This window comes from Rattus norvegicus, chromosome 13, assembly GCF_021556685.1.
Source record: "Rattus norvegicus strain SHRSP/BbbUtx chromosome 13, alternate assembly SHRSP_T2T, whole genome shotgun sequence".
Taxonomy (NCBI): domain Eukaryota; kingdom Metazoa; phylum Chordata; class Mammalia; order Rodentia; family Muridae; genus Rattus; species Rattus norvegicus.
Window position 1 is genome coordinate 97996116 of NC_141546.1, and position 16366 is coordinate 98012481.

A 16366-nucleotide genomic window follows, 5' to 3' on the forward strand; every position below is an offset into this window, starting at 1 on the left:
CCTACCTGTCTCTAAATGTCACGACATTAAAATTCTCTAGGAGCTGAGGGGGACAGCTCGGCGAAGTACCATCTAGGCAAGCATTCAGACCCAATTCAGACCTCTATTGCCCACCTAATAGCTACCACCGTTCTGCTAGTATTAGTGACAGAGAGACAGGCAGACTCACTGGTGAGCCCTGTGGGCAGAGGGAGCCATTGTCCCCCTCCCCCCATGCCACATACACACACGAGTTAGGTATAAACATTAGGCTCTCTTTGTTCTGTCTGGCAGAGGATTGAAACACTGTTCAAGGACAATAAACACACCATCTTCCTTTCCTAAATGTAGCAGAATTATTTCTAAACACCCAATCCATAAAATTCAGATATTAAAGATAACAAGTAGTGAACCTATGAAGAGATGTATCAGTGTTGAATGGAATGTGGTTGTTGTTAGAATCAAAATGGAGTTGCTGGTGTCAGTCCTAAGTGAAAAAGAGAAGAAAGACCAGATCAGGTGTGAGGATTGAATGGCAGTTATTATGGTAGAGTACTCTGCAAGAATTGCAAGTTTGCACAGAGGCCACCACAAATGCAAGTGAAGAATGCCTCTGTCGGGACATCTACCCACCAGCTATCTGCTTAACCTCACACTGGTACCATTCCTACTATTAACCAGAATAGCCAAGGTTACTGTTGCAAAACCTGGTGAAACGTTACTATTTGTTACCTCTAAAATCTCCCCCTTGCCTCATTCTCTCCAAGGAGAATCACTAGTTTGCCATTGTATACATATTCATATTCCACCATGCCGCTATTCCTGAGAAATAGGTATTATTTACTTCCTCTCTAATTGTTTTATTTGGGCAAACAACATACAGTTCCATAAATGTTCCTATTATCTTTTCCTGTGTCTCTATGTAATCCTATCAATGCTTTAAAAAAAAATCTAAACATTTGTATTACTAAAGGGCACCATGCATGCAATTGGAGAAAGCCAATCAATGGTTTTACTCAGCTGGAGAAACTGCAGTTGACAACACTCATCTGCTGAGCAAGGCATGGCCCCTGGAGAAATGGTGGCACTGTTGTTTTGGGATAGCCAATCAGGTTGTGATTGGATCTGAGGCCTATCCCACAGGAGGGAATACACGTTTAGCACCGTACACCTTAATCAAAGTATATTGACTAGGGAGGTCACAGGCTGGGGTAGGGGTCAGGGAATGTACTAGACATTTGGCTAAATAGGCATGTGGACAAACTGCATTATAAGAATGTGTGCACACATGTGCATGCGTGTGTACTAGTGCTGCTCTCAGCCTTGAGAAGGTCACTTTACAGTGAGTGATGATGACTCATGGGAGGACTCATAACTTGCAAAAGTGACAAGAATAAGTGAGTGCTGCCTGCCCACAAACAGGACATCTGTGGCATCCCTTCCAAAGCCCAGGAAACATCTTGGGGATAGAGACGGGAGAGGGAGAGGGGAGAAGAGAGGGAGAGAGGCTAGAAAGATTCTAAGAGCTGGAGAATGGGTAGACATACTATGAAACACTGTCTTCTAGATATGACCTAGTCATCCATGAACACACAGCAGCTATGAATGTCTGCATGAAATCTGTGTGAGAACAGAAAAGTAGGAAGGGGGCTAGTTTGGAAGAAGACAGAAGGAACGAGGTTAGCAGGAGAGGGAGGGAATGAGAAAGGATAATGGGAGGTAAAGGGGATCCTAGGGCTTGTATACACATATGAAACGGACAAAATACATTTATATACTAAACTCTAACTATAGCATGCAAAGTAGGAAGGCGAGCACTCCTCTGCTGCAGCAGTTCTCAGCCTTCCTAACGCCGTGACCCTCTAAGAAGTCCCTCATGTTTTGGTGACCGCCAGACTTGGCATTATTTTCGCTGCTACTAACTTTAATTTTTTTTCTTTTTTTTTTTTTTTTTTCGGAGCTGGGGACCGAACCCAGGGCCTTGCGCTCGCTAGGCAAGCGCTCTACCGCTGAGCTAAATCCCCAACCCCCTAACTTTAATTTTACTACTGTTATGAATCATGATATAAATAGCTGATATGCAGGATATCTGATATGCTACCCCTGTGAAAGGGTCATTTGACCGCTAAAGAGATCGAGACCCTCAGGGCTGAGACACACTGCTTTCCGGGACATGCGCAGTTGGCAGTGGAGGCGAGCACACCTGAAATCTAGGGAAAGCAACCGAATGGATAATTCTAGGCGCTGATCACTGAAGGTAACAGCAAGCCTTCAGCACGGAGCTGAACTCGATATGAGGATAAGAGCGTCATCCGAAAATGATGGTGACTAGTATCCCATATCTTCTGTCTGGTAAGACAGTGGACGCTTACTGCTTCACACAGATTTCCACAAAAGCCCGGAAGTACCCCAACCGCGGCACTGTTAATTACTCCCACACGACTCTACACCATTCATTTGCTTGAGTGATTAGCAGACTGAAGACAAGCTATATGATGACTAATTAAATTGGACTTTTAATTAAACAAGTAATCTTTTATTTAAATATGTCTCAAATATTAGGTCATACATTTTTATTTGCTACATTTGTCTTGCTTCTTACAACTAAGGAATGAAATGAAAACAAAAAGCAAAACACAACGAAAACTTAACATACCGGCAACAGAGCTGATCCAGGATAACTTGGTGCTGAGAGTGGCGTGGTGTGAAATAACATTTGCTGAAACAGTAATAATGGTGTTTTTCAAAGGCAACTGTTTTTTCTCAGGCCCTTGAAATTTGATTTGAAGATCATATATATATATATATATATATATATATATATATATATATATATATATATATATATATAGGACCCACGATGACCAGATACACACACATGTACACACACATACCTGTGCACATGCACATAACATTCGCACATATGGGGAGAGAGATGGCCTAGATGGACTCTGTCAGTCAAACCTATAACTGTAGTGTTACGATGATGGACTGCAAGCTTGAACATCCATTACTTAATTCATCTACTCAAAAATATTTATTGAAGTAGAGAATACTTGCACAGCGTACCAGAGAAAAAGCATGAGAGAGAAATGAATTAAGGTAGTTACAGAAGAATATCATTAAAAGCTCAGTTCCTTCAACACAAGGAGATAAAGGCAGAGAGAGGGTACCATTCTCCATTTTTATCTGATGTAGTTTTCCTCATATTTATTTGTCTTTCCAAATTTCTTTTGCTTCATCCTATTTATCATGGTAATCTGGACTCCCATTCCAGTACTCAGCTACTCCCAATAAAGATCATAACTGAAACTCTCTTCCTTCCTCCCCTCCCCCTCTCTCCCTTTGTTACCTATACAGGATTGCATGCAACTTCATAATTTCTTTCTCAGAGTCTTTACTTAAGTTAAAAAGCATCATTTGGATTTGAAAGCAGGAGAGGCAAATTCCATGCCTCCTTACTGTCCTCCCTGCATGTAATGGTTTATCTTGGTTACCAATGTGATTGGACTCAGAATCTCCCAGGACACTGGGAAAGCATCCCTCTAAGTGTGTCTGCGACAGTGCCTTAAGAGGTGCTCAGCTGAGGGGTACTCTGACATAATGGCTGGTTTAATACTTCGATGGGTTTGGAATCTCAACTGACTTTAAGGAAGCTGACAGAATGTGGAAAGGTGGTAGGAGTAGCTTCCTGGAGGCTACACCTTGTCTTAGCTCCTTCCTATTCCTCACGGCTCTGCTTCCTGTCTAACTATGACAGTAGCTACTTGGTCACACTGTTCTCACCACGACGGGTTGAAACCTGAACTCAACCACTAGCAAAACATTCTTTCTTACCATAAGTTTTTCTTGTCAGGTGTTTGGCCATATCATCAGACTGACTTAACCCAAGCCTAAAACCAACCCATCGCTTGAGAGTGCCTCTGTGACTGCTTCTGGTAAATGGAAGGGACTCCAAGATGCCAATGTGTAAAACACATTATACAAGAAGCAGACTCCACACAGTCTGACGAGACACATTTCTAGAGAAAAACACTAACAACAACACAAGCTCTTTCTGCAGAATGATATGAGAGATAGCCAGGGCTTCAGCATGCTAGCTTAGTTTATGTTTTTGGTTTTACTTTATTTTATTTTTTGCTATATTAAAATCTGCTTGGTGAAGATTCTTCAGAGTGGATGGTGAATGAGCTAGGGCCATCTTCCTAGTCACTTTTGAACCTAGTCTGAGCATGAGTCTTCAGTTCGTGTTGTTCGTGTTGGGACAGGGCAGGTTGGAGACCAGCACTAGGTCTGACAGAACTTAACATGTATTCTCCTGATCTCCTCTTTAAGTGTCTTCCATGTAGGAAATTGATGTTATATTTGCCAAAGGAAAAAAATGAAACCAAAATTGCTTTTAAATAATTTTATATTCTTAAATGCTCCTTCTGAAACACAAGTATTTGGAAGAAGGTTGAACATTAGTGTCTAGGGTAGAAAGGCATCAGGAAGCTTCCTCTCTCTCCTTCCTCTTCTATCCCCTCCATAAATGGAGTCATTCCAATGCAGACAGTGGCCCAGTGTGAAACCAGGGGGTTTTATTGAAGGGGAATCTTCATCACCTGTGTGCTGGGAGGGTAGAAATATGCTCTCAGGTGTTTGCTGTCCTGAACTTGGGGATGAGCCCTGATGATGAGCTTTCTACCTTATCTCAGCCATCCAGCAACTGCTGCTCAGTGTATGAGGAACAACCTCTTGCCTGCTTGCAGAGTAGAAAATAATTTAGGAAAATGCTCAAATCAGAGGGGAAAGTGAGCTCTCTGGATCTGCTTCACTGATGGTGAAATTCTACAGAGGCTCATGATGTCCATGACTTTACACTTACCTTCCCGCTATATTCTTACCAGTGGCTAACCAGTGGGCTGAGGAACATTTGGCTTTCTGCATGTATAGTTCTCACACAGGCAGGTTACCTTTGCTTATTCATAAGGGCTTCCTAAGGGATCAGAACAGATAGAGTGGGTATAGACACATTAAAAAGGAAATTATTAGACTGGCTTTTAGAGTGTGTTCTGAATGGCCCAGGGATGACTGCCTCACAAAGAAAGGCAAAGGCTTTAAGAATTGTCTGTGTTTGGTCCATGAGAAAGGCTATCTCGGCAGTTCAGATCTGGAAATGGAGTTGTGGAGGATTCTGAGAGAGCTGACAGTCTTCAGTCTTTATTGGAGCCCTGAAGGAGTTAGATTTAACAGCAGCTGCAGCAACAGGATAGACAGAACTTGTTAGTGAGGTTAAAGGAGAGCAGGCAAAAGGTGATGTGGGCTGCTACCAGAAGGTGTGGTCCATATTTAGGGTGGGCCTTCCTGCTTCCGATAATTTGATTAAGAAAATTTCTCACAGTATTGTCCAGAAGCTTGGGTTTAGTTGATTCCACACGTAGCTAAGTTGAGGACCAAGATTAATCATGACAAGCCAACTTCTTGTCAACTTGACACATAAGCACGTCTCCTTATTCAATGCTTAACTTTTAAATGAAAACAATAAGGCCATAATTACATCTTACACAATAAAACTAATCTAATACAAATGCAAGCATATTATATATTTTAGAGTAAGTGGCAAAGTCCTTTGAAGAATTTTTAGTCTTTTAAATATGATGATAACGGATTTACAACACTTAATCACCGATATTATCTCAATCAGTGCTGTGCGATAAATAACCAGATGAAATAAGAACATAACTATTTTATCTAATATATAAACATATGCACAGATACATTCTTCACAGAATAGGATAGAAACAAACATGTCTACTATCCATTCTGTACCTTCTCCATCCCTCCATCCCTCCTTCCCTTTCTTTCTTCCTCCCTTCCTCTCTCCCTTCATTCTTTCTCCCCTCTTTCTCTCTCTCTGTGTGTGTGTGTGTGTGTGTGTGTGTGTATGTTTGTGTATTTGTACATGTATGTGGGGGGGAGGGATGGGGGAGGGGAGAGAGAGAGCGCACATGTGCACACACATCAAGGCACATCTGTAGAAGATAGGATACTTTGCTGAAGTTGTTCTTTTCCTTCAACCATATGGGTTTTCTGGGTTGAGCTCAGATAATCAGTCTAGGCAGCAGGGCCAGGGAGCCTTCTCATGCTCTTTTCTGTTCATGGACATTTATTTTCAGCACGTAATTGGTGTTAGATTCTCACACGAACCAAAACTACAAGATGTGAGTGAGTCAGAAATTTGCTTTGAAGTCAGAGACATAATGGGCCTTAGGCAGTATGGAGTAATGCAGAAAATACTGGTTTAGGGGTCAGGCAATGATGAGCTTACTAATATTAACCATGGACAATTCAAGTGACCTAAAGATGCCCCTGGGAAGCTTGGAGAGGCAGATGACTTGTTTGGATATCAGGAAAGCTGGGGCTTCAGTGGATATGGATTACTTCATCTGGTTTTCCTGTCCCAAGAGCACATGGTGCAAGGACAACTGGCCTAACTGGGATGTTGAAGGTGATTGGCTTCTGCTCATGAGCAGGACTGTTCTGACTGCCTTTGGGTTTACAGTGTAGCTTGTCTTGAAAGTCCATTACTTAAAATAAACGTTTCAGTTTTCTTAGTGGATCTCAACAGCTACTTTGAGACTTTTTTGAGACATATTTGCTTATCGAAATGGGGGTGGGGTAGGGGTGGGAATTGCTGCTGTCAGGTAGGAGACAGGGATGCTGCTACTGAACAGAAATCTTGTGACTGTGGTCCCAGCTGTCAACAAAGTGAAGCCAATACCCACTCCTCTGCCTTTCTGCTATCAGGTCCAAGAGATCCGAAGGGGGCTCCCACTTCTCTTCCTCGATGGGATTTTCTCGTTAGCTTTGGGTTTGTAAATATGGTTTGGAGCATGGCTGTGCCTTTCACAATGTATTTCGACATTTCAGCTCGCATACTCTGTGTTTGGCTAAGGATGAAAAAGTGGTAGTCCTTGTTGTAAATAAAATCTCTTCTCTGGCTTGTAGTATTTCAAACTGTAGGTTTGGCTAAGAAAATTCCACCCTTGAGAAATGGATTTTTTTCTGTTCTACAGTAAAAATTAATCAGAAGTGCTTGATCCTGAAGATTTAAGGGCTGTGCCCCAGCAGTGATCACAAATTTAACAAGATAAATGCTGAGTGAACCCTGGGTCACTCATGTCAAGCCAACCACGTCTAAGGCATGGCTTACTTTCATTCACTGTCAGCACCTTCAACCAGATTTACGAACAAGCTTCCCTCATCCTGAACAAGCCCCCCTTTTCCTGAATTTTAGTCTCATGACATGGGAAATAAATGTATCAATTTGGGTGATACGAAACTCTTAATGTTCTAGAATTCGTGTCTCTGTCATTATTTCTTTAATACATGTTTAATCATTTAGAGTTAATTTCAGAACAACATATACAATTGTTCATGATAGAAGAGTTCTCAGAGATTCCTTGTTTGATCACTGCGTGAGAGTGGACTAAGACTGAACAAAGGTTATCAGCATTATAAAGTTAATTCTTTAATTGCATTGTCATCTTTCATGCTTATAAAATGAAAATAATAAGGACTCAGTAATCAAGAACAGCTAAGAGATTAATTGATGCCAATGTGTAAGGCTTCCTGAACTCTGTGAAAATGTCTATAAAGTTGACCATCACATTGACGAAAACCAAATGTTGTGAATACCTCTTTGACCTTCCACCCAGTGTTAACTGCCAAAGAAATCCCTTAGTAAGCGAAAGAACACAGAAACACACCCCTGAGGATCAGCAACAATGCGCCCCACACCCTAAAACTTTGAGAAAGTTTTTCTGCTAAAGAGGCTATTGGAAGAGGAAACTATGAATATGTAGGAAAATAAGAACCTATGATTTCTCTGTAGCTGGGACATATAAATGCAAAACCTCTAAGTAGACTTTAAAAGTGTGTGTCACTTCTCGTGCCCGCATGCTCCCATATAGCAGAGAGTGTGCAGCTTTCTGGATGGGCTTAAGAACAAGAGCTTCAAGTTAATAAGCAAAGAGAAGTTTGCATCCAATCTAAATCCACATACAAACATGCAAGTTCAATTTGCAAATTGGAATCAGAGTCAAATCCATTTTAGGCTTGCCTATCTCTAATTAGCAGTTAGTTAGCCCCTGTGCCAGCTAGGCACAGCCACAGCAACGGGTGCCATCGGCCCGATAAGCACTCATCTAGGGGAGAGCACAGTTCCTCTAACAAGAAACATCCATCCTCTCCCATGGCAGTTCAATTACTTTGGCAGATATAGGAAGAGTGGGGGATATTTTAGGTAGTGGAATATGAATTTGCAAGAAGGGATGTGCTTTTCCTTGAGAGGACGCTGTATAAAAGGAAATGAGTTTAGTCAACTGTAGCTTCTCAAAATTTATTATTGCAAAATGAAGCGGAGTCTCATTAGAGTAACTGCAAGTGAAGGAAGAATTGGGCTGTAAAGGAGGAAGACTGTGGCTCTTGAAGAGGTTGAAAACAAAGACATGAGACTTTTATGTTCAGTGTGGGACACATTTGGGGAGAGCCTTTATGTGCACATAGAAGTGGACCCCTTATGCTGTGTGGTCTTCTTGATGGGAACATATCACACCATATATGGGTTTGTAATACAGGTTACTTCTCTCGGTTGCTGGGGTCAGCAGGGTGGTTCTTCTGTTGGTTCTATCCTGGGTCATCCTTAACGCCAACATCTCCTGGCAGCTGGATGGGGCCTAGAAGATGGAGGATGGTCTCACTCGAGATTGGAACCTCCATATTGACTGTCAACGTGGCTCAGCCTGTGGTTGGGCTCATTCAGTTTTCTCTCCTGGGTCTCCTTACATTGTGAGGAAGAGTCCGAAAGAATGGAAAGGGGAGTCTCTGGGACCTCACAGGTCTCCTCCTCCGACACCATACAGTATCTGTGCAATCTTCTGGTCAAAGCAAGTCACAGGCCAGGCGCCATCTAGATGATAAAAAGGAGCATCTTCATTTCTCAGTGGAAGGAGTAGCAAGATCATCATGGAGGAGCGATGGACACAGAGGCTATTAAAGTGATCTACATGCTATAGTTGTCCAGGTTTGGGGGTTCACATAGCCTAGGCTAGCCTCAAACTCTCAATCCTTCTGTCTTGGTCTTCCCAGTACATACGTGTGCTATCACACTCATCCAATGATCTATATACCACTACCCCAATGTATAAAGCTGGCATGGCAGAGTTTGTGTGTGTGTGTGTGTGTGTGTGTGTGTGTGTGTGTGTGTGTGTTTCTCACAGTAGAGAATGTTAGCCACTGTCCCCATTGTTAGACTTTGCATGAGCAAGTAGAGGATCTTTGGAAATGTGTTTCCCCAATCTCCCTGCCAAATCCCAAACACGGATGAAGCACTTGGATCTTGTTGACATGCACAATTCTTTGGGACTCCCTTCTAGCTCTATCCTTAGCTGTCAAGAGTAAATGAAGTTCATGATATTTTGGGAGCTGGGACATGTATGACATTAGAATGCAGAAAGTAATCCTGCCTTTTTGAGCCTCCAGTGACATTTCTTCCTTTTTATTTCTTCATGCCATATAACCTTTGGAAGTATAACTATTTATAGGTCTCATTTTCCCACAGGATGTAGTTTAAAGGTCAAATAGCCCCTCTGATTGGCATTCAAACTGGACAGAACAGGCTAAAAAAAGGAAAGATGTGTAAGATGATCAAAAGAAAAGCCATGAGGATAAGCTATCCCTTCCTTGTTTATTTTTTCAAGTTTAGCTATTAGATAGTGCAGGTGGTCTTTATTGAGGCAGCATCAATAAAATGACAGAGAATGGGAGAATCACTTGAGAGAAGCTCCTTCTACCTGACAGTGAACATTTAAAAGGGAGACGCAGGCCCTGTGGAGATGGCTAAGTAAGCAAAGGGCTTGCCTTGCAAGCAAAAGGACTCGACTTCAATTCTCAGAAAAATATGCAACAAAATCCAAACATTGTATTATTTAATTATAATCCTAGTGCTGGAGAGTCAAAGACAGTCAGATACCTGGACATCACTGGCCAGCCAGTAATCTAACCTACAGTGGGTGAATCCTAGGACTGAAAGACCCTGGCTCAAAGAAGGTGGTGCCTGAAGAATAATACTCAAGGTTGTCCTCTGACCTCTGCATGCACGTATATACACACATGCACACACACATATACACACATGCATACACACACATATGCACACACACACACGCACACACACACACACACACACAGTATGTGTGTACATGCTTACGTGAAAAGTACAAGAGAGCTATGGATTTCATAGCCTTGGGCGTTTAAGCAGTGTTAGCATATTTATTACTGGATTGAGACACTCTCATCAGCTCACTCAAATCAGCTATGCCTGCAAAAGGAGACTCTAGACTGAAATCATATAGCAAAGCCCTTACATAACCATTTTGAATGTGAGAATGCTAAAGGTCCTGAGATCACAACCTGGTTGAAAAGAGAAAAACGTTGTGGCCAGTTAACAATGTCTGCCCTGAGCATAAGAATGGGGTAGTGTCAGCATTGTCCACATTCGTCATTCCTGGCACAGTATGAGCTTGTCTTAGGACCTGCTCCTCCACTCACAACAACTGTTACTGATCCTCATTTGTACTTTATCATCCACAGTTGCTTTCCTATTACCCTCTTGGAGGGATCTCTCTCTGTTTTCCCTTCCACTCCTTTGTGAGCCTTGTTGAAAAAATTCAGATGAAACGCACACAGTGCACTGTAGAAGGCAGGTGGGGCTTGTTTCAAGATAGAGACACACTCAAGGGGTGACAGTGAACAGTGGCCAAAGAGACGAGTGTGCCAACCTACGGCCTTTATAGGCAGATATTATATCATTTCCCAAGTCCCTGGAACAGACACTTTTGCCTGAAAGGTTTTTGCCTATTCAGGTGATTGACAGGCCAATTGGATTAAGCCTTAAGAGAGGGGACAATGATAGACCTTTGTGTTGTTGTTTTAATGAAAAAGCTTTAGCTAATGACTTTACAGACACTTTAGAAAGCCATCTCTCAACCCAGGGCCAGAGATGAGACTCGGATCCCATTCTTCTGATCAGCACCCAGAACACTGTGGTTTATAAGTGGCTGATGATGGATGTTAACGAGATGCTCACCCAATGACTGCCAAGCCTGCTCATATCTGACTAGCTCTCTAGCAACACTCCCCAACTCCCATGATGCCATGGCTTGTTTATATTCTTACTAGTTTGATGTTCCCAGAAGCTACCACTGTCCTGATACCACTGAGGGTTCCACCAGTTTTATTTTCTAATTGAACCTTCTTCCATAAGCTTTTAATAATTTCATTAGGTTGATATGCTTTGAGACAGCGCAATTAGCCCTAACTTTTTCCTGCCACAACTAAATTCTCCTGAGGAGCATCTATGCAAACTAGCTGGAGTGAGATCTTTTTTTTTTTTCCTTTTCTTTTTTTCGGAGCTGGGGACCGAACCCAGGGCCTTGTGCTTGCTAGGCAAGCACTCTACCACTGAGCTAAATCCCCAACCCCTGGAGTGAGATCTTATTCAACAACTGTGAGAAGAGAGATGCACACCATACTGCTAGCTACACTTACAACACTGAGTTGTGTACACGCAACAAGAGCCCCTGATGTGCCCTCCTAGGCATTGTCTTAGTTAGGGTTTTATTGCTGTGAGCAGACTCCATGATTAATGCAAGTTTTATAAAGGACAACATTTAATTGGAGCTGGCTTACAGGTTCAGAGGTTCAACCCATTATCATCAAGGCAGGATCATGGCAGCATCCAGGCAGGCATGGTGCAGGAGGAGCTGGGATTTCTACATCTTCACCGGAAGGAAGCCAGGAACAGACAGCATCCTCAGGCAGCTATGAGGAGGGTCTCCACAGTGACATATTTCCTCCAACAAGGCCACACCTTCTAATAGTGCCACTCCCTGGGCCAAGCATATGCAAACCATCGCAGGGATGCACAGGGGTGAGTGAAGATGATGATTGGTTGTGCATGAATGTGAATCTTTGTAATCCCAGAAATCTGAGCCTGGAGTGGGAGGATCCTGAGTTCAAGCCAGGTCAGAATGTATAACAAAAGCTTATCTTGCAACAAGGCCAAACCAAACCAAACCAAGAAAATCATAAAATGAGATAGGTAAACCCAGCTCTATAGACATCAAGAAGTTGTGGTTTAAGTGAGAACTAAAATGTTAGGCCTTTAATCTATTCTTTTTTGGTAGACAGTGGCGTCTCTACCCTGCAGTTTAATGACTGAAACAGCTGATGAGATAGAGGGCAAGGGGTTGTTCATAAACCTTGTCTCTGACAAGGGCTGAGCTCTAAAATATAAAGGAATACAGACAACTTGGTTAAGAGAACAAAATAACCTAATAACTCAATTTTAAAATAGACTAAGGGCATGAATAGAAATTTCTACAAACATATACAAATGGCCAGTAGGTATGTGAAAAGATGCCCAAGCATTATTAATCATCAAGGAAAATCAAATCAAAGTGTACCATGAGCTAGCACTCCATAACTGTCACGATGGTTACTTTATAGTGTGGGCAAGAGCAAAAAAAAACCAATAAAACAAAAAAAACCCCAAAAAAACCATAAGTCCTAATATGTCCTTATAGTCATGCAAAATGGTGCAGCCACTGTAAAAAGCAGTGTGAACTCAGGGACAGGTAAATGAAAACTATCCCATCTCATCATAGCCGGAATGACTATCATCAAGAAAACAAGCAGCAGCGTGGTGAGGACGTACTGGGCAGAAGTGGAATGCCCTAAGTGGGAATGCATTAGTTCAGCCAGTATTGCAAACAGTACAGAGAGTCTAAAACCCTAAAAGTATAACCACCGTAGGAGCCCGGCATACCACTTCTGAGTACATCCATGAAAGAGAAGGTATACGTCGGCATAGCAATAGGCACCCATGTACCCAACCTTATCACTGTACTGATTAGAACAGCTGAGCTACGGACTCAGCAGAGGAACCCAACAATAAATTAGCAGGTAATCATTTTAAGTATTTATACCCATAAGGTGTAGAATCTACATTTTAAAATATAGGAAAGTTGGAGCTAAAGAGCTGACTCAGCAATTAAGAGTATTTGCTGCTCTTGTACAGAACCCAGGCCTGTTTGCCGGCACCCACACGGTACCTCACCACCACCACCATCAGTGACTCCAATGCTAGGGGATCAACATCTTCTTCTGCTCTCCTTTTGCACCAGGCACACATATGTTTCACAAACGCACATGAAGGCAAGACATCCGTACACAGAAAATAAAAGGATTTAAAGATCTAAAAGTAAAAGAGCTATCTGGGGAGAGGAAATAAGCCCAACAAGGGGAAGAAAGTGGGAGAAGGAGATGTATTATGGCTTTCGAGAAGAATAGAACCAACTGAATGAAGAAGACATATTTAAAAGGAATTTATTAGCTTGGCTTGCAGGATGTTGCAAAACTCGGTAGATTCCCAGTCCACGAGGCTAACTAGGTGTCTCAGCAGCCCTAATCTGGTATTGAAAGCCTTGAGGATTCCTGGAGAGCTTCTAGTCTTCAGCTCACGCTTGAAACCTAAAGAGGTTAGGTTCTAACGTCAGAGAAGGGATGTAGCAGCAGCAGCAGAGTTGATGAACTAGCCAGCACGAGTGAAGGCAAGCAGGCAAAAGCAAGGCTTTCTTCTTCCATCGCTGTATATCTGGGTTGCTGCCCATATTTAGGGTGGCTCCTCCCACTTAAATGATCTCATCCAGAAAACCCCTTGCAGCAATGCCCCACATCTTATCTTATAGTCGATTCTAAATCTAGTCAGGCTGATGACCAAGATACCATCCCAGGAGGGGGATGGGAGTGTTGTGAAAATTATCAAAGTACATAATGTATACTAGGAAAATTTCCCAGTGAAAGCCTATTAATTATCTTGCACAAACATGAACTAATCCTGTTGGTTAATTTGTCACTCTTGTGAGTTCTAGAATCACCTGGGAGACCAGCCTCTGGGTGTGCCTGTGAGGGATTATGTTAGCAGTCTTGATTAGGCAAATAGTCCAAGTTACAGAATCAAAGTACATAATGGTATTTCATACAGACGGACAGGAATGGGAAGTGGTGAGTTACGGGTCAGCGGGCATAAACGACAGCCGAGAAAAGCAAATTAAGGTCTAAAGTCTTGCTTGTACCATTATACCCACAGTCCACAACAATATATGGTACGCTTGAACATTTATCAGGAGTTAATGTTCGGTTTCCTTTTTATATCAAAAAAGGGAAAGGAAAGGATGTCGGTCATTTCTGTATGGTGTCTGGGGCTGTGTATAGCATGGCTTCCAAATCACTAAACAACTTTACTTGAGGGAGAAGCAACTAGACTTAAGTGATTAGCTAGTATAAGCCTCCAGCCCACTTTCAAAGGGCAAGGTAAGAATTCTTTATAATTGTGCTGGGTATAGGGACATATCATACTGGCACCATGGGGCTGAGTGTACCCACAGGGTAGCTCCTTGGTAGATGTAATACCATGAAGCTTTCCTTAGGTGACCAGGAACTCTTTGCTTCTCCATCATGTGGAGTGGGCAATGGAATTCACATATATTTCCCAGTCTCCTGGGCCATGGGTTATTATAAAGGAAAGTAAGAACCTACACGTCTACTGAGAGCTATTTGCAGTGTGTGTTATTGCTTTCTTGTAAGCAGGTAATTATGGTGGGTTTTCAAATGCTTGAGTCTTATGAGTATTTGCTATTTTTGGATGGGAGGATATAGTTTTGGGAGTGATTGACAGCCAAACAAAGCTTTTGCCTTTATAATAACAGTACCACAGTGTTCTCGTTTTCAGTTCCAAAGCACAGGTCTTTGATGGGTGCATTTGTAAGTTATCATCCTGTTCTGAGGTAGGGAGTGTGGGGGAGATAGGAAATTGGGTAAACTAAGCAATGCTTACAGAATTAAGCTCATTAGACTTGAGTCCCTTTTCTCTGATCTTAGCATCTATTTAAGCCTTGTGCCTTTTACTCCAGCTAAGATTAATCTATCTGAATAATTTATGGTGAGACCTGAGAGGAAATACTGACCAAGATGGTCTAGACCAGTGGTTCTCAACAAAACTCCTTTGGAGTTGAATGAACTTTTGCATAGGCCACCTAAGATGTGGAAAACACAGAGATTTACTTTACAATTCATAACAGTAGCAAAATTACAGTTATGAGGTAGCAATGGAAATAATTTTCTGGCTTAGGGGTCACCACATGAGGTTGAAGCATTAGGAAAGTTGAGAATCACTGACCTAGACAAACATCCCAAGTTCATGCCTCACAGGCAGTGAGGACCAAGGAGGGAACTTCAAAAACTCAGACATTTTACCTGCTGTCAAAGTCTTAGGTGAGACCCCCCAGTCTCTACCAAGATTCTGTATAGTTTATTTTTCAAATCTAAATAACACAGAAATCATCTGGAAACTTCACTAGAAAACGCTGATCCTGAACCCATGAATTCGCTCTACCATCTACCTCTATGCCCCTAGTTCATGGGCCACACTTTAGAATGAGGCTAAAGAAATAAGAGCAAAAGCGGTTTGGTTATGTAAGTAGCCTCTTCTATTCACACAGTTCTCTACACCACACAAAACGTGGGTTTTGTACCCTTCCTCAGTGAGCAATTGCTCTTCAGGAAGGTTGTGAGGTAGCAAATCCTATACTTACCAAAATATTAGTGCCTGGTGTCTACTATGTGCATTTCAATGGGAGCCAATAGTCATATGGGAGATCTGTCATTTCCCTAAAAAAATCTGGTTCTTCTGCTAGACCAATCAAGGGTAGATGGATGGTTCCCGTCAAGGAGTAAATGCCCCATGTAACAAGGATGCTAGCCAAGCAGCCCTGCTTCTTGTTTATTTAAATTAATCAACCACACCCAGCCACCTGCTAAGAATGGCCAATGACTGGGTGGAGATGTTTGTATGTAAGGCGCCCTGTCTCTATCGGTATAACTTAAAAATAGTTTGTTTCATAAGTGTAAATTTTTTGTCCCTGCCAAAAAAGCTTTCAAATTTTGGGGGAGGCATGTGTTGTAGAAGAAAAGGAGGAGCTCTCCCCATATTTATGTGTAATACTGAAATAACCAGAATGTGAAAGAGAGAATTACAAAAATAAGTTGCTTATTTGCCTCCACACCAAGCGACTTTATTTGGCTTTTATTTATTTATTTTTTGTCAAGGGTTGATTTTGTTTTGCAACACTAATATCAAGTTTCAGTCTTTCCCATCTACCCTCAGCATACCCAGCAAAAATGACACAGCTTTTTAACTTTATTTTTAAATTAGTGTGTGTGTGTGTGAGAGAGAGACTGACATGTCAAGGTTAGAAGACAACTTGTGGGAGTTGGTTTTCTC